This window comes from Loxodonta africana, chromosome 3, assembly GCF_030014295.1.
Source record: "Loxodonta africana isolate mLoxAfr1 chromosome 3, mLoxAfr1.hap2, whole genome shotgun sequence".
NCBI classification, from domain to species: Eukaryota; Metazoa; Chordata; class Mammalia; order Proboscidea; family Elephantidae; genus Loxodonta; species Loxodonta africana.
The window spans coordinates 134271827-134295612 of record NC_087344.1 but is presented as its reverse complement, the minus strand read 5'-3'; the positions used below and the strand labels follow the sequence as shown (position 1 = coordinate 134295612).

Here is a 23786-nt window from a genome sequence, read left to right as displayed (position 1 = left end):
TTCATTTTTTTAAATTCTTTTATTTGATTTTTTTTCAGCTATGTTGGTGTTAATTCCCTGGTCCTCTAGATTTCCCAGTCTGCATTCTAATTGCTCGAGTCTGCTCCTCTGACTTTCTATTGCGTTGTCTAATTCTGTAATTTTATTGTTAATCTTTTGAATTTCTGTATGCTGTCTCTCTATGGATTCTTGCAACTTATTAATTTTTCCACTATGTTCTTGAATAATCTTTTTGAGTTCTTCAACTGTTTTATCAGTGTGTTCCTTGGCTTTTTCTGCGGTTTGCCTTATTTCATTTCTGAGGTCATCCCTGATGTCTTGAAGCATTCTGTAAATTAGTTTTTTATATTCTGTATCTGATAATTCCAGGATTGTATCTTCATTTGGGAAAGATTTTGATTCTTTTGTTTGGGGGGTTGTAGGAGCTGTCATGGTCTGCTTCTTTATGTGGTTTGATATCGACTGCTGTCTCCGAGCCATCACTAAGATATAGGAGTGGTTTGTTCTATAATTGCTCACTGAGTCTTATCTTGTTTTGTTTTCTTTCAATATAAGTGAATGGGCTACTAGATTGTGCCGCCTTGTTTGTTGTAGCCCTTAACTTACTTATGACCTATTACCAGCTGGTTTGGGCTGTTGCCAGATATATATGCCTGAGTCTATTCACTATTCTTGAATACAATCTGATTTTGGGTCATCAAGTGTGTCCTGCACCCTAACACCTATCCACCTCGAGAAGTAGTGGTGATAGTTGTGTGCACCAGATTCTATTAGCAGCTGGGGTTCACACTCCAGGGGGGGCAGGATGCTGACAGGCTTCCCCCAAGTGTCAGTGAGGTAGGTGTGTCTCTATTCCTATAGCACCTTGGTGGAAGGGCACTGCAGCTGTACCTTTGGCCTCCAATGTAAGTACCTCTACTGATTGGTAGGTGTCACCCTCCTTAGACCCCTAAGGCAAGAGGCTAGGTGGTCTGGGGGGAGCTTCAGCCCTCAGTTCCCTGTTGTGGGTCAGTTAGGACTCTGTTGAATAAGCAGAGATATCACACCTGGGAAACTTGTTTTTCCAGTAAATCCACTAAAAAAAATGCAGTCAGATCCCTATCAGAAATGCCTTTGGATTATAACTGCCAGCTTGTTCCCTGTAAGGATGAAAGCCCGAGATTTGGATCATATATGCTTGGCTGGAGCTGGTTCTGTGTTTTTAGTCCAATTAGGGAAGGATTTTTGGTCTCTGGGTTTTTTGTGGTTGCTTCTCTCAGGCTGGAAGAATGGGTTAGGAAAAGACCAAAAAAAAAGGGAAAAGCAAAGTTGCCGTGGAGCCGGAGCTGGTCTCCCTCTGGCTCAGGAAATTCCAATGTTAATGAAGCCGCCTGGGAAGGGGGGTGCAGAAAAACAGGAGAGTAGCACCCCGAAACATAGCCAAAGTTGCTTATCTTGCTTGGGATGACTATTTTATCTGTCGCCTATGTGTGCTGGCTGTGTGGAGATTGCCCCCGAGGGTCTGGCCCGCTAAAGCCGTGGTCATATCCTCCGCTGCCAGTCCAAAGCCCAGAGTCAAGGTTCCCCGGCTGGGACGCTGCACTCCTGGCTCCAAAACCAGTCACTGCCTCCTGGGGACTTCTCGTCTCGCCCGCTGCATCACCACACCACCCCCGCGGACCGGCTGGGCCCCCTCCCGGGTTAGTTTAGGGGAGTAGGGCTGCACCCCATGTTTGTGCAGCAAGTAGATGCTGTGTTCAGCTCCCCTGCACCCAGTCCAAAGCCCAGCACCAAGTTTCCCCAGCTGGGATGCTGCACTCCCGGCTCCACAACCAGTCACTGCCTCCCGGGGACTTCTCCCACCAGCCGCGTCGCCATGCCGCTGGCGCGGACCAGCTGGGCCCCCTCCTGGGGTCAGTTCAAGGGGGTAGGGGTGCACCCCTTGTTTGCGCCGTCACAAGATTTTGTGTTCAGCTCTCCTGGGCCCAGTCCTAAGCCCGGTGCTAAGGTTACCTGACTGGGACGCTGGCTCCAGCCTCTGAAAACAGTCGCTGCTTCCCCATATTTGTTCGTTCTCTGTCTCTGTCATTCAGGTCAACTCTTTAAATCTGTGTTTGTTGTTCAGGGTTCATAGATTGTTATGTATGTGATCGATTCACTTGTTTTTCAGAGTCTTTGTTGCAAGAGGGATCTGAGGTAACGTCTACCTAGTCAGCCATCTTGGCCCCCACCACTTTTTTTTTAAGTGAGATTTTAATAATGTGAGCCATGCTGAACTGTGCTCCCCTAGGTATCTCATCACAACCATTTCTAGTCTCAGTTGAAGGAAGCATTGCTCAAAATCTTGGAATGCTGAACAGGACATATCATCAGGATTCTGAACATGGCCCTCAAATTCTCTTCACTGTGGGTTTAAGCCTTTGGAAATCAAAGCCAGCAAGAAGTCTCACACACCTTTGCTGCTTTTCCTTCTGTTATACCCCCATCCTAACACAGTAAGCCAAAAAAGAAGCAAAAATCAAAGAAAACCATTGATGTTGATTTAATTCCAACAATGGTAACACTGTGTGTCACAGAACTCATTATTCTCTTGAACAGGAGAAAGGGAAAGATGAATATACAGAGGGAAAAAGGGGGAGAAAATCCAGCCAAGGCTAATGCATTTGTCCTGGTCCTGGAAGGACGCAAATAACCTACTTAAGAGATCATTAAAGAAAATTTAATGGAGGGACTATTTAGAAGAAAACAGGCAGGCAAAGAAAGGCAATGAAAGATAGGGAAATACACGGAAAGTGGCTGAGTGAAAAGAGCTGTGACCTGAGGTAGAGAAACAGAGCTACTGGGACACTGTGGTCCAGTAGGAACTGGGGAGGGGAGACTTATGACTGACTTCTAGTTGCCTGTTAGTACCCCCCACTGATTGAAGTCTACCAGAATTTGGAACACAAAGAAGCCCTGGTAATACAGACCATAAAAGTCAAAATTCTGAGGCACAGGTCAGTATGCAGTAGAGTGAATCTGACAAAGGGAAAGGGGAGGTGAAAAAGACAACTGGTATATCAAAATCTTCTCTGCCACGCCAGAAATTATAGCTACTTCTCACCAGGATACAAAACCTCATTATTTCTTCCTTCTTCCCCAGCTATCTCATGCATTTACTCTCTACTATTTATGAAATCTGTTTCATTTCCTTTGTTACTACTTCCACCTTGATTGGCCACCCCGTTCCATCAGATTGTTGATCTATGGACAAGATCAGTGTAACCTACAAAGCCCCAGGCTGAGTCAGAGGGCTTTTGTTAGTGCAGTCTGTACATCTAACTAGCTCTATTAATGAGTGGCAGTTTCTGAATTTCACTTGCATCAACCACAAAATGAGTGAGTTGGACTAAATGATGGCTTCAGGCCTTCCCAGTTCTAAAATTCTAAACATCTCCTAACTACTCTAGGATCTCAGCAACTAATTACTCTTGTATTCCAAAACCACATTGATTTTCCTGAATATTTAGACTTTGTTATTACTCATCTCTAACACTTAAATGATTTCAGTTGTTTAACAAATCAAGACTCTTAAACTACATGCATAGGGGACCAAATTATGGATTCCCCAAATGTATTTCAGGTTCACTTTTCACTACTCTGCTACTGGAAGCCTGTTTCAGCAGAACTGGACTAGATAAACCACTCACTGCAGTTCTTCCCTGTGTTGGGGTATTCTCCTTTTGAAAGTTTTCCTCTTAATTTTGAAACCAAATAAAGAAAGAGATATACAGATAGGTAGATAGGGAGGGAGTGAGAGGGAGAGATAGTTTCCACTGGGTCGACTCCAACTCATGGATACTTTACGTACAAGAGAACAAAATGTTGCCTGGTCCTGCTTCATCCTCACAATCATCAGCTTTTCAAACTCATCTTTGAGGTTATTGTGCCAATTCATCTCCGAATGTCTTCTTTACCTGTTGGCACCTACTTCACCAAGCATGATGTTTTCCTCAATCAATTGATCTCTCCTGATTACATGTCCAAAGCAAGCAAGTTGGACAACGTTCTGTTGTCATCCATAATATTTTTATGTGCTAATTTTAGGAAGTAGATTATCAGGCTTTTCTTTCTATTCTGGCTTAGCCTACAAGCTCCACTGAAACCTGTCCACCATGAATGTCCCTGCTGATATTTGAAATATCAGTGGCATAACTCCCAGCATTGCAGCAGCAACAAGTTGCCCCAGTGTAAAAAACTGACAGATGAGCTGTGTGGTGGAAATAAGGAGAAGAAAGTGCTACATAAGGATGAACAGGAAATATAGAGCTTTCATCTCAGCTGTCTCTCTGATTCTACTCATAAATTTCATGCTTCTTTTCATCTTGAGTGTCAGATAAAAATATACACATTAATAGAGATTATATTAATTCTGTAAAGTGATGGAGTTTGAGCCTTTATGAGAATGAAATGAATAGAGGACACAAAGTATTTCTTGAGAAAGTCCTTAATATGTATAATGGTAAGATGGCTATCCTTGCTGAAATGGAAGCACCCCTCTCCACGCCAGACAACTGCAGTCCTTCAAGTTTAGTTAATGTAGTCCCTGAGCAGCCTGGACTGTCTGCTGTCATCGTATGTTGTTTTCTCCACTTACATTGCAGGCTTCCGTGCGGGCTCCACAGTGAGGTCTGTAACCAAAGGCATCTGGATGTGGTGTATACCTCACCCCTCCCAGCCCAATCACACCCTAGTCCTTCTGGATATTGAAGGCCTGGGCAATGTGAAAAAGGTAAGGCAGAGCATCATGGGAAAATCTTCTTTGCTCTTGATTATCTACTTGCCTTTTAATTCTCCTTCTTAATTAATATTTGTGACATATTCCTCTAAATTGAAAATCCAAATTATAGTTGTTGTTGTCATTATTAAAGGCCATCAATTTGATTTTTGTCTCTTAGTAACCCAATGTGTCAAAATATAATTGCCCCATAGGGTTTTCTAGGCTGTAATCTTTATGGCCGAAGATCTCCATGTCTTTCTCCCAGGGAACAGCTGGGTGGTTTGAACTGCCAACCTTTTATTTAGCAGCCAAATGCTTAACCATTGCACCACCAGAGCTCCACCCAAATTATAGATAATGAAGTTAAATTCTGTTTGCTTGAACTTATTTCTTTGGTAAGCTCAAACATTTTCGTATATTAGGGATAAATCTTCTTATTTTTATCACAAAAGTGAATAATGCAATTTAACAGATATTTACTGAGCTGCTGAATTCCAGGGCTCTGTGCTAAGTGCTACAGACACAGCAGTGAAAAAGGTAAAGGCCTAGGACCTATTTGGGAGACAACAGGTACACAGTGTGATCAGCACAAGGTGCCATGGATGCACAAATGTAGGCGCCTAGCTCAATTGTACAGGTTAGAGAAAGCTTCCAAGAGGAAATGGTATTTAAATTGCCACCCAAGAGGTCAATGGCAGCTACAAGTTAAAGTGTGGAGATTATGGGGTTGGAAGTAGGAGACATGTAAATAAGGCTTCAATGAACAATTTAACTAAATTACCTTCAGAATAGCATCAGCTATACTGGGAACATGCACAAAGGTTTTAGCCTACGTTTCTGGGATTTTGAGTTGAAATTTTAACTGACTTCTATAAAAGCATGAGCTTCACCCATGAAAAACCTCGTGAATGGGGTTATTTTAAGTATTTTTCTTTATTGTACCTGGTGCAGTTAATAGTTCCTTCTCATTTTCTATTAGTTCACGTCTAAATTGAAAGTTGTAGCAGTAGGTCTTTGGTTTCCATTACAGCAAAAATAAAAAGGGGGGGGGTGAGGGAGTGGGGTGAGAGGTTTACAAATTCTGAATTTAAAAATTCAATTTTAAAGTTCTCAATAATCACCTCAATAATCACCAAAGTACAGCTAAGATGTACTTTAAACTTATTTCATCCGAATTGTAATTATTCAAAAAACAAAACACACCAAACATTAAATGACTAATTGCAGCAGAAATACTATACATGACCTTAGAACTTGTGATGTGACTTGGATAGTATCTAATTCTATTAGCCTGGCCTTCAAGGACCTTCTTGTCTTATCTGGGGTCTCGTTTCCAACCTCATCTTCCACTCCTGCCCACCTACCCACAGCTCCAGTTAAATGAAGTAACTCTAAAATACATCTATAGAATCACTTTTTCTAATATTTCTGACTTAGCTTGTGTTAGTCATTCCACCAGCATGATTCCTTGGACATTCTACCAACTCTTTAATCTGTTTTCAACCTACTGCCATCGTTTCACAGCAGGACAGTCTCTTCTTGCTCTAAACACACTGGGTACTTGTTTCAGTTTATTTCACTTACCACTTTTTCTTTTAGATCATAGCTTTTGGTTTCACTCTTGAAAGAGATTATTATTTTAGTTGCTGTTATGTTTTCATACATATCTGCCCATCCGTACCATCATCTTGAGGGCAAAGACTGTCTTACGGAACTTTGCTTCCACACAACCAAATGCAGTGTCAGGCGTTTTGTAGATGCTCAATGAATACTTACTGAATTTAATGAAATAGCAGTGTATTTCTAATATCGCCCATGATAGGTAAAATTTATACAAGGAATAATTTCTCACTTATTACTGCAAACCTACTCAGTTCTGAGACCTGAATTATATAAACCCAGTGCCGTCAAGTCAGTGTCTTTCACTTCTTTTAATTACTAAAAAAAATCCTTAGATCCTGAGTGGGGTCCCTGTAAATACAAAAAAATGAGGTTCAGATTTAACATTGTCTTAAAAACTTGTGTCCTTAGACATGTTATTCAGCATTAAAAAAAAAAAAATACAAAACCACAGTTATCCAGTGGATTCTGACTGACAGCGACCCCATGGGGTTTCCAAGGCTGTAAATCTCTGTGGAAGCCGACTGCCTCATCTTTCTCCTTTGGAGCCACTAGTAGTTTCAACCACCAATATTTTGGTTTGTAGTCAGATGCTTTAACCACTGCTCTACCAGGGCTACTGAATAAACAACTGAATGAATGAATGAAGAGTAGATTCCCAAACCCCTTACTCTAATTTACTTTCTAGGGTGACCCAAAGAATGACTTATGGATCTTTGCACTGGCCGTGCTCCTGAGCAGCACCTTTGTCTACAATAGCATGAAGATTATCAATCACCAGGCCCTGGAGCAGTTGCAGTATCCTTCCAGAAGCTGAATGACCATGTTTTATTGAGTTTATAGGAATGGCAACTGAGACTGTTTCTTCTTTCTGTGACCCATTGTTATGGTTGAAGAGGTGGGGATATAGGGCAGAAGTTAATGTTTATAAAATGTGTTTCTAAATGATCTGGAAGTTATTATATAGGCCACAATTCCTTCCTTAACTAAGTTCCTAGCTATGTGACTGAACTAACAGCTAATCAGAGCAAAATCCTCCTCCAGATCTGAGTTTGGGAGTTTCTTTCCAGATTTTGTGTGGGTCGTACGGGATTTCACCCTGGAGTTGGAGATAGATGGAAACCCAATCACTGAAGACGAGTACCTGGAGGATGCCTTGAAGCTGATTCCAGGTATCAGAGTGTGTCCTGGATTATGAAAAATTCACTAGGTGGGATAAACTAAGCCTTGTCATCATCACTTAACTTTAAGTTTTACTTGAAACTTGATTGAGACACATGCAAATGGTGATTGGCAATTGTTGAATAGTGATTGAATAGTGATTGGTGTTTGGTTTTTGTGGATTGCTATTGCAGATAGTCCCTGACTTAGGACATATTCCAGTTAAGATGAAGCGCACCTACAACCACCTGTTTTTTTTTTTTTTTTTTTGTACATCTTTTCTTAGTAATATGTACTACATACAGTGTTGCAGCTCTTAAGTTGCTGATGTTATCATTGTCAGACATTCACTCACAGATGTTCAATGTTATGATTTACTGTTCAAAACACTGCTATATAGCGGGCTATGAAAACCAGAAAAAAAAAAAAAAAGAAATTTCACTTACATTGGAATCAATTTACAGTGGGGTTCTGGGAATGGAACCCTGTCATAAATCAGGACTACCTATACTTGAAAAACTTCAGTTACTTGCGTTTAAGCTTACTGAGGAAACTTCAGGCCCAGTGCTGGATTATTATCATATATTTTTTCCATTCTACATTTTATTTATGTCTATTGTGCTTTAGATGAAGGTTTACAGAGCAAATTAGTTTCTCATTAGACAATTAATATACTGTTTTGTGACACTGGTTGCCAACCTTGCAACATGTCAACACTGTCCCCTTCTTGAGCTTAGGTTCCCCATTTCCATTCGTCCAACTTTCCAGTCCCCTTCTGCCTTTCTGTCCTTGTCCCTGGGCTGTTGTGCCCAAGTAGTTTGGTGTACTTGGTTGAGCTTCATGTATTGTTTGTTTTGTGGGCCTGTCTAATCTTTGGCTGAAGGGTGAACCTCAGGAGTGACTTCAGTAATGAGTTGAAAGTAATGGATACCTGGGGACCATACTTTTGGGGTTTCTCCAGTTTTTGCCACACCAGTAAGTCTGATCTTTTTTTGTGAGTTAGAACTTTCTTCTACATTTTTCTCTAGTTCTGTCTGGGACTGTCTACTGTGACCCCTGTCAGAGCAATCAGTGGTTGTAACCAGGTGCCATTTAGTTCTGCTGGACTCAGTCTGGTGGAAACTGTGGTAGTTGTGATCCATTAGTCCTTTGGACTAATATTTCCCTTGTGCCTTTGGTTTTCTTCACTGTCCCTTGCTTTAGATGGAGTGGACCTGTAGAGTACCTTAGATGGCCACTCACAAGCTTTTAAAACCCCAGATGCTACTCACCAAGGTAGGATGTATAACATTTTCTTTATAGACTATGTCATCCCAACTGAGCTAGATGTTCACTGGGATCATGGTCCCCAGCCCTCAGTCCAGTAATTCAGTCTCTCAGAGAGTTTAGATGTATCTATAAAGCTTCCATGACCTTGCCTTGGCCAAGTTGTGTTGACTTTTTCAATACTGTGTACTGTCTTACCCTTCACCAAAGTTCTCTATCTCTTTTTTGTTAAAAATAGTTCTCTATTTTCTTTTTTGTTAAAAAGTGCTGTCTTTTCCCCCACTTAATGGACTTTGGGCCTTTGTCAAAGATCAGGTGACTATAGGTGGATGGATTTACATTTCTGTTCTCTATTCTGTTCCATTGGTCAATGTGTCCGTTGTTGTAGCAGTACCAGGCTGTTTGGATTACTGTAGTTGTATATTAGTTTCTGAGGTCAGGTAGTGTGAGTCCTCCTACTTTCTTTTTCTTCAATAGTGTTTTACTTATCTGAGGCCTCTTTCCACATGAAGTTAATGATTAGTTTTTCCACCTCATTAAAGAATGCTTTTGGTATTTGAATTGAAATTGCTTTGTATTTGTAGATTGCTTTGGATAGAATTGACATTTTCACAATGTTGAGTCTATCTATCCATGAGCATTGTATGTTTTTCCATTTATGTAGGTCTCTTTTGGTTTCTTGCAGTAGTGTTTTGTAGATTTCTCTGTATAGGTCTTTTATGTCCCAGGTTAGATTTATTCTTAGGTATTTTATTTTTTAAGTGGCTATTATGAATGGTGTTGCTTTCCTGATTTCCTTTTCATAGTTCTCTTTATTGGTGCATAAGAGTCCAATTGATTTTTTTTTTTTTAATATTTATCTTGTATCCTACTACTCTGCTGAATCTTTCTACTAGCTCAGTATTTTTTTTGTGGAGTCTTTTGGGATATCTATATATATGGTCATATCATCCGCAAATAGGAATGGACTTCTGAATTCTCTTTCAGGCAGTTCCGGTGCCTTTTCTTCAGCCAGAAGGTCATCTGGTATTTTATTTTGGTCACTTTTGGAGCCATCCTCTCCTTTTTTAAATTTGTTTTGATATTGTCTGCTATCCCTGGAAGATTCAGGAATTATTTTCTTCATTTATTGATGGTAGATTTATTTGTTTCCTTCTGCTTTTTTGTTTTATTTGGTTATATGTGGGCAGGTGGGATGAGTGTGTTTCGTTGCTTGCTCATCTGTGGGCATACTTCTTACCACCTTGTCCAGGGGGGAAGGGCCAGTTGCTCAGCTATGGTGCAGCAGGGTAAGTCCAGTGTGGGGGGGGATGGGGATGGGACATTTGCAGTATGAACTGGGGCCAGTAGAGCAGGGCCAGGAGGAAATGCAGGGCAGTTTCAAAGGTGAGGTTCTCACTGTTGCCCCTCAGGGGTGCAACACTCAGCACACAGTGCAGATAGGCAGGAGGGAAGGGAGAGGATGTGATATGTGGAGCTAAGTGGATGAGAGAAAGAAGGGAAAGAAGAAAGAGAAACAGAAGCAAAAAAATATGAAAGAAAAAAGTAAATAAAATGGTAGCACAGTGAGATTTGGCTGGTGGGGATAGGGCAGAATCGGGGAGGACAAGTGCTGGTGGCTCTCTAGCCAAGTGATGCCTCTCAACTTGTCGAGAAGGGATGTGGGAGGCACACAGGCACTAGATAGGTGGGAAAAAGGAGAGGAAAGAAGGGAGAGAAGAACCCAAAATAACAGCAACAACAACGAAAATAAATATGATGCTGAGGGAGCTGGCCATTGGGGATGAGGCAGAATTGGTAGTGGTGGAGAGCTGATGTCTCTAGCCCCAGGTGGCATAACAAGGCCCCTCAGGAAGGGATGGAAGTAATTCAGGGCCTGGGTGGGAGGGAATAGGACAAGGGAGAAAGGGAAAGATAAAGAAAAATAAAAAAATATGGCACTGAGGGAGCTGGCTATTGAGGTGGCGCAGACCAGAGGAGGCCATATTCCAATGGCTGTCTAGCTGAGTGGTGCAGCACAGCCTCTCAAGAAGGACCTGGCACAGCACACAGGGCTAGGTAGGTTGGAGAAAAGAAAGGAAGGAGGTGAGAGGAAGAGAGAAGAAACAGAAAAAAAAAGCAAACCAACTAAAAAAATGTGGTGCTGAGAGAGCCAGCCAGTGACAGTGGCACAGACCCGAGGAGCCCATGTGCTTGTGGCTTTTTAGCCAAGTACTGCCACACAGCCCTTCAAGAAGGGAGAGGGACAATGCACAGCACAATGTGGGCAACAGAACGGAAAGGAAGGAAGGGAAAGAGAGAGGAGAAACAGAAAAAAAAAATGACATTAAGGGAGCCAGCTGGTTGGGGCAGCACAGACCTGGGGTGGGAGTGTGCTGCTGGCTCTCTAGCCAGGCAATGTGACATAGTTCTTTGAGAAAGGGTGGAGAAGGCTAAAGGGGATACCTGGGTGGGAGAAAGGAAAGGAAGGAAGGGAGGAGGAGAAAAGAAAGAAACAAAACCAAGAAAACAATAACAAAAAAAAGTCACTCTGGGAACTGCCCGTTAGGGGTGGGTCAGACCCAAGAGACAGTGAGCTGGTGTCTGTCCAGCTGAGTGACTGTGGCCCATTGGAAAGTAGTGGAGGTTGTGTAGAGGGAAGAAGGGTGGGGGTGGAAAAGTGTATCCCTGGTTACTAGGTGCTCTGTCTCTTATTGGGTGTCCTGTGGAGTTGCCTTCCCATGCTACCTGTTCCTGATTCTTGGTGGTTGCTTTCCAAGATGGTGAATCTGTGCCTCATTAGCTGGTATGGGACCTCCAACCCATAGCTCTTCTTGTTATCTGTTCTCTCTTAGTTTCTTCTTCCATTTGGTGCTTGATCAAATTCTTTACCCTTTCACTTGATGCTTAGGGTTCCAGGATTGAGGTTTGTATATGTTTTACTCAGTTTTTCTGGTCTTTTCTGCAGAGGGCTGGCATGGTGCTTCTGTCGATAGTGTCATGTTGGCTCTGCCTCTATCATTATATTATTTTAGATCAATTACTACCATATCATGAAAAAAAATTTTTCCAGATTGAAATTGCTGCTCTAAATTCCTAAGTTGTACATACTTACATTCTCATGTTCCTTATTAAGTGCCGCATTTGTTCTATAATGAGAAATATAGCTCATCATATTGAGAGTTAATGAACACCAAATCACAGTGCTGTATCTTTCACAGAAAGAATATTTATACCATAAATGTTCCAGAAAAAAAAAATTCAACATACCTCCAGTAAGACTTTCATTTTGCCTTTCTCATGACTTCACTTTCTTCATTCTTACAACCTGATACATTATGTTACTATTTTAATATTATAAATTAACTACATGGATGGTACTTAAGAGAATGGACAACTGTGACTTCTGGAAGGAATATCCATTTTAATTTAGGCATTCTATCAACAAGTATTTGTTGAACCCCTAATACTGGCCACAAAATCACTCTGTAGGGCACTGTGAAGTTTGAATCAAGTAGATACAGAGAATTGTTGATGTTTCCAAATTACATTAGTTCAACCTTACTTTTTGGAGGTTCCTACTAAAGGAATTACTAAACGTATTTATACTGTTTGTATTCTGGGCACTACAATGTCTAAAAGTTTTTTTTTATTCCTGTCTTGGGTATTAACTCTCTTATGCCTGATATTTTCAAAAGCAATATCTTACCCTTATTTCTGGTATTACTTTATTTTAGGGCCCACATTTAATTTCTGACATGAATGGAGACGCTAGAATCAGAAGAGCACTACTGTCCAGTTTTTCCATTAGTCAATCATTCAATAAACATTTATTAAGTAGTAATCTACCAGAATCCATACGAGTGCAGAGGAAATCACACAGAAGTTTCCTCACTTGAAATCAGTGCTTTCCCTTCTTCTCCAGAAAAACTTCCTTGTCTCTTTGCTGTGTACAGAAATGGATTTTGCTGCCTTTGATAGATTGGCACAGGGTTGATTTGTCATGAGGATCACATGATTGAATAAAAGGAGATTTACAGGCACAGGAGCTGCAATGATGCAAACCCATTGACACTGAGTTGATTCTGACTCATAGTGACCCTATAGGACCAAGTAGAAATGACCCATAGGGTTTCCAAGGAGCAACCGGTAGATTAGAACTTCTGACCTTTTAGTGAGGAGCCAAATGCTTAACCACTGCTCCACAAAGATCCATGGAAACAAAAGTTGATAGGACCCTTGCCTGAAAGCTGTCCTTTCAATGATTGTTCTTTTTCCACTTCTGTAGGTGGGAATCCCCAAATCCAAAATTCCAACCTATCTAGAGAGTGCATAAGGCATTTCTTCCCCAAACAGAAGTGCTTTGTCTTTGACCAACCTACCAGTGACAACAATCTCTTACACCAGATTGAGGGAATGCTAGAAGAAAAGCTAGATTGTAATTTCTGGATGAAATCCAAAAAGTTCTGTTCCTATATCTTCAGCCATGCAAAGACCAAGACCCTGGGAGGGGGAATCGTCATCACTGGAAACCACAGGTCACCTTTGTCCCAAAGCATTTCTGTTTGTTGATCAATGTGTGTGAAACTGTGACTGTTCTGTGGGTTTGTCAGTAATTTTGTTTAAATCTGTAAATGTGAATGTGGAGAATCAAATGTTCATGCCACACGTAGAAATACATTTTTCTTAATTAAAGCCTACATATCTGAGGGTTTCCTGAACCCTAATATACCTGAAGATCCAAATCCACTAATATACAAAAAGACAAAATGGAATTAAAGAAAGAATGTCTGCATTGTGAGGACAAGTTCTATGGGATAAGTGCCTCACAGTGAGGATAGAAAGTATATTTTGTGAATTTACACTGGTCAGAAAATAAATAGCAGGACATAAGTCCATGCACACCACTTGAGACTTTGAGAAACAAAATTAAAATTTAATCTTATATACTCAGCTATCTTCATGGACCTGTGACTTGTGAAGACAACTAGTAACTCAAATGTCAGAAAGGCCCCAGTGTCAGAAGAAACCTATGCTTAGTGGAAGGCTTTTGGAAGTGTTGTCAAGTCCTTGATTTTTTTTTTTTTTTCTTCCACAAGACAGGTCATGTTTTTCCTTTTTACAGAGCCAAACAAATTGTGTTTCTGGTCTTAATTATGTACTTGACTTCACCTATCTAATCTACTCCTTTTTATTTTATTTGATGGGAAAATATATTTTCAGGATACCCTTGAGCGTATTGACTGTGATCTGTAATTTTAATTATAATGTGATAAATGGGGAAACAAAATGAAAGAGTGGACAGGAAAACAATGATGTTTTTAGGTGGAAATGAAGTCACAAAAGAAGAAAATAAATGAAAGTTCATTGTAATCAGTGCTTTTGTGATTTTTATAATGCAAATTCCTGAAGTTTGTAAACCACTGGGTTAGAACTCGATTTTATACATAAATTTCCTGGCTCATTCAGGGCTGGGGACTCTGGTGGAGACCTATGTGGATGCCATCAACAGTGGAGCAGTGCCTTGCTTAGAGAACACTGTGACAACTTTGGCCCGGCTTGAGAACTCAGCAGCTATACAGAAGGCAGCTGACCACTACAGCAAGCAGATGGCCCATCGCTTGAGGCTCCCCACAAACACACTCCAGGAGCTGCTGGACATGCACGGGGCCTGTGAGAGGGAAGCCATTACACTCTTCATGGAGCACTCCTTCAAGGATGACAAAAGGGAATTCCAGAAGAATCTCATGGTACTGTGTCTTAGTATTTATTTATACTGCCTTATTCCTGTCCATCTAGAATGATGCCTAGAGCCCACGTTTTTATCCCATGGCTCATCTCCTTCTCGTGGTAGGAGGAGCCTGGATTTTTGTGAGTGACAGGGCTCTGCAGGACTGCAGTTCACCTTTTTTCCTAAAGATGGGCACTTTATTAGTACAAACAAATTATCACAAACATAGCTGTAAAGCAACACACATTATTGGCTTAGGGTTCTGTAGGGGGTAGAGCCCAAGTAAGGTGACTCAGATTTCTGCTCAGTGTTTCACAAGCTGAAAGTGAGTTCTCAGAGGAGCTGCATTCTCATCTGGAGGCTCTGGGGAGCCACTAAATTCATCTGAATTTTTGGCCGAATCCATACCTATGTGGTTGTAGAACTGATGTACCCATTCTCTGAATGACTGTTAGCCAGATGGGTGCTCTTAGGTCCTAGAGGCTACTTTGGGCTATTCCATATATCCTCCTCTGTAGTCAAGCCAACAATAGTGCCACAAATCCTTCTCTTATTTCTACTATCTCTGACTTCTTCTGCCACTACCCAAAGAAAACTTTCCGCTTTTAAATGGTTCATGGGATTAGGAAATGCCCATCTGGGTAATCTGCACTTCTTAAAGTCAACATGTGGCATACAACGTCACCTAATGACAGGAGTAAAATCCATCATATTCATAGACTGAGGAGCTATGTAGAACGTGAACACCAGCACAGAGAAAGTTGATAAAAAGGCTATTTCTTCTTATCATAGGAACTTTCACTCAAATTCTACCTTTCAGTCTGTGTTTCATTGCCCTAAAGTGACAAAAATTTCTTAGTTCATATTGACTAAAACCAGCTGGATTAATTTACACATGGAAGCAAAAAGTTTCTGTTCCTATATATTCCCACGTGAAAACCTTCGCTGAAAGAAACCATGAAGTGTTCCAAACTCTGTTCAGAGTACACTTAGACATCATCACTGGGCGAGTTGCTATATTATATATACATTTTCATCCATAGCAACCCAGGTTCCCTAGGAAAGTCTACTTCCAATACAGTCAGATCTCCTTTGCTCATTTTTGATGGTAAGGTCACTGTTAATCATACTACGTTGTTGTTGTTGTTAGCTACCGGTGAGCTGGTTCTGACTCATACAGACTCTGTGTACAACAGAATGAAACACTGCCCTGTCTCGAACCATTCTCACTCTTGTGGCTGTGTTTGAGCCCATTGTTGCAGCCGATGTGTCAGTCCATCTTGTTGAAGATCTTCCTCTCTTTCATTGACACTCTACTTTACCAAGCTTGATGTCATTCTCCGGGGACTGGTCCCTCCTGATAACAAGTCCAAGTACGTAAGACAAAGTCTGGCCATCCTTGTTTCTAAGGAGCATTCTGGCTGTATTTCTTCCAAGACAGGTTTTTTCATTCTACGGGCAGTCCATGGTATATTCAATATTCTCTCTACTTGGGTCTTCTTTATTCATTGTTTAGGTTTTGCACGCATATAGAGTGATTGAAAATGTCATGGCTTGTGTCAGGTACACCTTACGCCTCAAGGTGCCATCTTTGCTTTTTAACACTTTAAAGAGGTCTTTTGTAGCTGATTTGCCCAATGCAATATGTAGTTTGATTTCTGGACTGCTGACTCCATGGGTGTTGACTGTGGATCGAAGTAAAGTGAAACCCTTGACAATTTCAGTATTTTCTCCATTTATCATAATATTGCTTCTTAGTCCAGCTGTGAGGACTTTCGTTTTCTTTACCTTAGTCGACTCAATGGCAATGAGTTATGTTGAAGTGTAATCCATACTGAGGGATTGATTGATTGATCTTCCTTCATCAGTAAGCACTTCAAGTCCTCTTCGCTTTCAGCAAACAAGGTTGTGTAATCTGCACATCACAGGTTGTTAACGAGTCTTTCTCCAATCTTGATGCTATGTTCTTCTTCAGGTAGTCCAGCTGCTCAGATTATTTGCTCGGTATACAGACTAAGTATGGTGAAAGATACCACCATGACACATAACTTTCCTGACTTTAAACCTCATAGTATCTTGTTCTATTCAAAGGTCTGCCTTTTGGTCTATGTACAGATTCTGCATGAGCCAATTAAGTGTTATGGAATTTCCATTCTTCACAACATTATCCATAATTTGCTTTGACCCACACAGCCGAATGCCTTGGCATAGTCAATAAAACACAGGCAAATATCTCTCTGGTATTCTCTGCATTCAACCAGGATCCATTTGACATCAGCAATGATATATCCTTCATTCCACATCCTCTTCTGAATCTGGCTTGGATTTCTGGCAGTTGCTTTCGATGTACTTCTGTAACTGCTTTTGAATTATCCTCAGCACTATTTTACTTGTGTGTGATATTAATGATATTGTTTGATAATTTCCACATTCTGTTGGATGACCTTTCATTAGAATGGGCATATATATGTATATCTTCCTGTAGGTTGACCAAGTAGCTGTTTTCCAAATTTCTTGGCATTAATGAGTGAGCCTTTCCAGTGTTGCATTCATTTGTTGAAACATCTCAATTGGTATTCTGTCAATTTCTGGAGACTTGTTTCTCATCAATGCCTTCAGTGCAGCTTGAACTTCTTCCTTCAATATCATTGGTTCTTGATCATATGCTACCTCCTGAAGTGGTTGAAGGTCAATCAATTCTTTTTGGCACAGTGACTCTGTGTATTCCTTCCATCTTCTTTTGATCCTTCCTATGTCATTCAATATTTTTCCCATAGAATCTTTCAATATTACAATTTTTGCTTAAATTTTTTTGTTAGTTCTTTCAGCTTGAGGAATGCTGAAAGTGTTCTTCCCTTTGTTTTCCTTTTATTTCCTTATGTATTTATATCATGCTTTAAGTGAAGGATGACAGAGCAAATTACTTTCTCAATTAATACACATGTTGTTTTGTGACATTGATTGCCAACCCAATGACTTGTTAACACTTTCCCCTTCTTGACTTTGATTTCCCATTATCATTCATCAAGCTTTCCTGTGCCCTCTTGCCTTCTTGTTCTTGCCCCAGGGCCAGTGTGCCCATTTATTCTCCTATACATGGTTGAACTACATGTATTATTGTTTAATTTATTGGCCTGTCTAATCTTTGGCTGAATAGTGAACCTTAGGAGTGGCTTCAGTACTGAGTTAAAGGGGTGTCTGGGGGTCATACTCTAGGGGGGTCTCCAGTCTCTACCAGACCAGTAAGAGTGATGCGTTGAAGTCTACTACTATTATTGTGGAACTATCAATTTCTCTTTTCAGTCCCATTAGAGTTTAAGTATATTGGAGTCCTGTTGTTGGGTGTGTAGCTATTTATTATGGTTATGTCATCCTGGTGGATTGTCCATTTAATCATTATATAATACCCTTCCCTTTCTGAATGGCAATACTAATCTCAGATAAAATAGACTTTTCTTAAAGTCTATTTTATCTGAGATTAGTATTGCCATTCCTGCTCTTCTGTTTGCTTGATATATTTTTTCCATCCTTTGATTTTTTATATATTTATGTCTTGTTTCTAAGGTATGTCTCTTGTAGGCGGCATATTGATGGGCCCTGTTTTTTTAATCCATTCTCTCACCCTCTGTTTCTTTGTGGGTGTATTTAAACCATTTACATTCAGTGTGATTTTTGGTAGGTGTGAGTTTATTGCTGTCATTTTGTAGTGCTTTTTTCTGTGTGTGTGTGTGTGTGGTGCTGACATTTTTTTTGTTCCTTTTACTCTCCTGTGCTAAATTCCTTTTGTTTGTGAATTTTGGTTTGTTTTTTTCTTTCATTTTTGTAGGTGTTGTTTTCACTGACACTTCAGGTTTTTCTTCTTTATTTTGATGAGCAGGTTTGTTAACTCTCTTTGTGGCTACCTTGGAATTTATGCCCATCTTCCTAAGTTTGGACTAGTCTTTTATTACTTGACATCATCTTGACCTCCTTTCTACTTCAAAGTTCTATACCTATACCATTTATACCCTATTTTATTGTTTTGATGTTGTCATTTACAGATTGATGTCTCTGGTTCCCTGTTGTAAAATTTTTTGTTTTTGTTTTATCCTTGAGAGTTCATTACCTAGGTTGGTATCTGGCTCATGCTGCCCTGTGTCTAGATTCAGGTCATTGTCTGATGTTGTTTGCTCTCTAACCAAAGGACGCCCTTTAAGAATTCTTGTAAGTTTGGTTTTGTGTTTTTACCTGTTACTTTAATTTCTGTTTATCTGACAATGTCCTAATTTCACCATCATATTTGAGTGAGAGTTTTGCAAGATCTATTATTCTTGGTTGGCAATTTTTTTTCTTTCAAGGTTTTATATATGTCATTCCATTGCCTTTTTGCCTTCATGGTTTCTGCCAACTAATCAGAACTTAGTCGTATTGTTTTCCCTTTGTATGTGACCTTTAGTTTTTCTTGAGCTGCTTTCAAGATTCTTTCTTTGTCTTTGGTTTTGGCAAGTGTAATTATGTTATGTCTTAGTGTTTTTCGTTTGTGGTTGATCCTATATGGGGTTCATTGTGCTTATTGGATGGCCATCTTTTCATCTTTCATGATATTAGAGAAGTTTTCTGTCAGCAAATCTTCAGTGATCCTCTTTGAGTTTCCCATTTTCTTCCCCTGTTCTGGAACTCCTATCAGATGCAAATTTTTGCCCTTGATTGTATCTCACAGAGTCCTTAGGTTTTCTTCATTTTTCTTTATTCTTTTCTCTTTTTTTTTTCCTCAAACAATGTGGTATCCAAGGATTTGTCTTCAATTTTGCTGATCTCATCTTCCACTGTTCCAAATTTTCTCCTAAAATCTTCTCTTGCTTTGTCCATTTCTGAAATCTTGTTATTTATCTTTTGGATTTCTAATATCTTTTTTGTATCATTTCTAATTATTTATTTTGACATTTTGTTCATGTATTATTGTTTATGAATTATTCCATTGCTTTGTCTATTTTCTCTGATTTCATCTGTATTTTCAATGATTCTGTCTATTTTTTCCTTAGTTTTGTCTGTGTTCCTTCATCTCTTTTCTAAACTCTTGGAGAGCCCTTAATATTAGACTTTTGAATTCCTTATCAAGCAGTTCCAGTGCATTTTTTCTTCTACTGGAATGTTATATGGTGTTTACTTTTGTTCACTTACTGGCGCCGTCATGCCCCCTTTTTTTTAATGCTTTCTTGTTGCTGCTGTCTCTGAGATATTTTGGAATTGTTTATTTATTTATTGGTTTATTGACTGCAGGTTTGTTTGTTTTGTCATGCTTTTTTGTTTTATTTGGTTTTGTCTGGGCTGGCACACAGGCATGTTTTGTTGCTTGCTTGTCTCTGGGCGAGATAATTCTCACCACCTTATCCAGGTGAGCAGGGCTGGTCTTTCAGCTATGTTACAGCAGAGTAGGTCCAGCAGGAGGTAGGGGGGCTGGAGATGCGTCCTTTACAGCACGAACTGGAGCAGTGTGACATGGGTTCAGGGGCTCTAGGTTTCTGTATCTGTGCAGCTCAGGGAGGCAATACTCAGTGGGGTGAGGCCAGGGGACTGTGTGGGGTGGGATCTGGGGCTGACACCAGTCTTTTCAGGGGCATGCAGCTCAGCAGGGTGAAGCCAGGGGCAGGAGGAGGTGGGGCTGGGGTCCAGGACCCTTGCAATTGCCACTCCAGGGCACGACACTTGGTGTTCTGTGCAGAGAGGCAGGAAGGAAGGGAAAGGATGTGATGTGCAGAGCTAAGTAGCACAGACAAATAAGAGAGAGAGACAGAAGCAATAAAATGAAGAAAAAATACATAAATAAAATTGTGCCACCTTGGGAGTCAGTTGGTGGTGGGGAAGCAACCTTGGGAGGATATGTGCCAGTGGCTGTCTAGCCAACCAGGGGGGCATGTCCCATCAAGAAGTGGAGGGAGCAGTGTATGAGGCTAGGTGGGCAGGAGAAAAAAAAAAGGAAAGAAGGGAGAGAAAGAGAAGAAACAAATGAATGGCAAAAAAAAAAAGGCGCTAAAAGAACTACCCACTGGGAGTGGGGCGTAAATGGGGTGGTGGCAAGCTGGTGTCTCTCTTGTCAGGTGGTGCAGCATGGCCCATCAGGAAGGAGCAAAGGCAGTGCAAGGCCTAGGTGGGAGGGACAAGGGAACAGGAGAAAAGCAAAGGTAAAGAAAAACAAAAAATATGGCAATGTGGGAACTGGTTGGAGGTAGCAGTGCAGACACAGGGAGGCCATGTGCTGGTGGGTCTCTAGCCAAGGAGCGCTTCATGACCCATGAAGAAGGGGTAGGGGTGGTGCATGGGGACAGGTGGGTGGGAGAAAGGAAAGGAAGGAAGGGAGAGAGAAGAAACAAAAATATAGCACCAAGGGATCTGGCCTTTGGAGGCAGGGTGGAACCAAGGAGGCAGCAAGGTGGCGTCTCTTGCAGGTCATGTGGCATGGCCTGTCAGGAAAAGGCGAAAGCAGTAGAGGGCCTAGGTGGGAGGGAGAAGAAAATGGAGAAAGGGAAAGATAAAGAAAAATAAAAATATGGCACTCAGGAAGTCAGCCAGTGGGGCAGGGCAGAACCAGGGAGGCCGTGTGCTGGTGGCTCCCTGGCTGTGTGCTGCAGCACCACCTGTCAACAAGAAGCAGAGCTGGTGCATTGGGCTAGGTGGGTGGGAGAAAGGAAAAGAAGGAAGGGAGAGAGAGAAGAAACAAATATGGCACTGAGCGAGTTTGACCTTTGGGGTCACGCAGACTCAGGAAGGCTGTGTGCCAGTGAGTTTCTATCTAAGCGGTGCAACATGGCCCACCAACAAGGTGTAGGGGCTGCACGTGGGGCTAGGTGGGCTGGAGAAAGGGAAGGAAGGAAGGGAGAGAAAGAGAAGAAACTAAACAAACAAAAAAAATGGCACTGAGGGAGCCAGCTGGTGGGGGTGGCACAGACACAGGGAAGCTCTGTGTCCTTGGCTCTCTAGCCGAGCAGTGGGGCACATTCCATCGACAAGTGGTAAGTGTGGCTCCTGGGACTAGGGGGGCAGGAGAAAGGAAAGGAAGGAAGGGAAAAAGAGAGAAAAAGCAACCATCTATCTATCTATCTATCATCTATCTATCTATCTATCTATCTATCTATCTATCTATCTATCTATCTATCTATCTATCTATCTATCTAATTTATCTATCTATCTATCTATCTATCTATCTATCTATCTATCTATCATCTATCTATCATCTATCTATCTATATCATCTATCTATCTAGCTAGCTAACTATCTATCAATCTATCTATACATACATACATATATACATACATACATATGTATATAGCACTAGAGGAACCAGCCATTGGGGAAGTGTGGGCCCAGGGTGGAAGTGAGCTAGTGTCTCTCTGGCTGAGTGACTGTGGCCCATTGGAAAGCAGCAAAGGCAGAATAAAGGGCAGATGGGTGGGGGTGAGAAAGTGTGCATCTCTGGTTAATGGATGCACTGCCTGGGAGCTCCATAAAATTACCTTCCTGTAACCCCTGTCCAGGTTCATTGGTGACTATGTGTCAAGATGGTGAATTCATGCCGTGTTAGTTGGTAGGGGACATCCACTCTGTAGCGCTCCTTGTTCTCTTTTCTCTGTTATTATTCCATTCACTGCTTGATCTAGTTCTTTATCCCTTCATTCGATGCTTAGGGTTCAGGATTGATGTTTGTATCTCTTTTACTTAATTTTTCAAGTCTTTGTTTTAGAGGAACAGCATGGTGCCCTGTCTCTAGTGTCATGTTGGCCTCACCTTGTTTCATTTTCTAAATCCAGGTCTTGCACATTTCATTATAATACATTACTTTGTCTTCTAAATCCACCCTTTGAAATCTTCTGTTCAGTTCTTTTACTTCATATTTGTGCTCATATTTGAAATACAGGTTACTTAGCTCCCAGCATCATAGCAACATACAAACTACCACAGTACTACAAACTATCATACAAGTGGTGGAATCATACTGTAGTCTAAGAAAATCATGAAGATCATGTCATCCCCACCCTTCATTTTACATATGATGAACCTGACCCCAAAGGAGTTAAAGATGTTTGCTAGATCACACAGAAATTAGTCAGAACTGGGAGGAGTAACACATGTCTCCTGATTCTGGTCCTTTCCATGACCTGTTTCACTGTGAATCTGTCAGACTGCTTTTTCCAAGAAGTCCACAGCTGGATCATTCTGTCTAAGAGCATCCTTCCATTGTATTTCTCTACATTTCCTTGCAGGAAACCACAGAGAAAAAAGAAGGAGGATTTCATTATACAGAATGAAGAGGCATCTGACAAATAGTGCCAGGCTGAGCTTAAGCAGGTTTCTGAATCCCTGATGGAAAGTGTTTCAAGAGGAAATTTTTCTGTTCCTGGAGGACACAGTCTCTACTTAGAAGCAAAGAAGAAGTTTGAGTAAGACTATGCATGGGTTCCCAGGAAAGGAGTTAAGGTGAGGAATAAGAGAACAGAAGAAAGTCCAGCCAAGTTGAGGCCTAGAGCCTTGTCTATCCTGAAAAATCTAAGACCACAGCACCAGTTTTGGGGACAAAACAGAGCATAGGGTATCTTGACATCTTTAGTTTTTATATGCACAATTAGTTTGATACTCTTGAAAAGACAAGAATATTTTTTCCCAAGGAAAGGATTTAGAATCAGGAATCCAAATGAAAGAGAATATCTCTTTCATTATCATGCAATGTAATAGTTTTTTTTTCTAAATACAGGTAATATAAAGATTCAAGACTCAATTTTGTTTGTTAGGTACTGTCATGGGTTGAATTGTGTCCCCCCAAAATATGTGCCAACTTGGTTAGGCCATGATTCCCAGTATTGTATTGTTGTCCTCCATTTTATGATTTTCCTATATGTTATAAATCATAATCTCTTCCTGTGGTTAAAGAAGATTAGGGTGGGATGTAACATCCTTGCTCAGGTCACACCTTGATCCAACATAAAGGAGTTTCCCTGGGGTGTGACTTTCACCACCTTTTATCTTACAAGAGATAAGAGGAAAAGGAAGCAAGCAGAGAGTGGGCAACCTCATACCATCAAAAAAGCAGTGCTGGGAGCAGAATGCATCTTTTGGACCCAGAATTCCTGCACAGAGAAGCTCCTAGTCCAGTGGAAGATTGATGACAAAGACTTTCCTCCATAGCCAACAGAGAAAGTCTTCCCCTGGAGTTGAAGCCCTGAATTTGGACTTCTAGCCTACTAGACAGTGAAAAAATAAATTTCTCTTTGTTAAAGCCATCCACTTGTGGTACTTCTGTTTTAGCAACACTAGATAACT

General features: G+C 40.9%; 1 pseudogene; it reads left to right on the top strand.

Moving 5' to 3' along the window:
• LOC100663326 (guanylate-binding protein 4-like) overlaps positions 1-23786 on the top strand; it is a 52568-nt pseudogene that overhangs the window by 23732 nt on the left and 5050 nt on the right.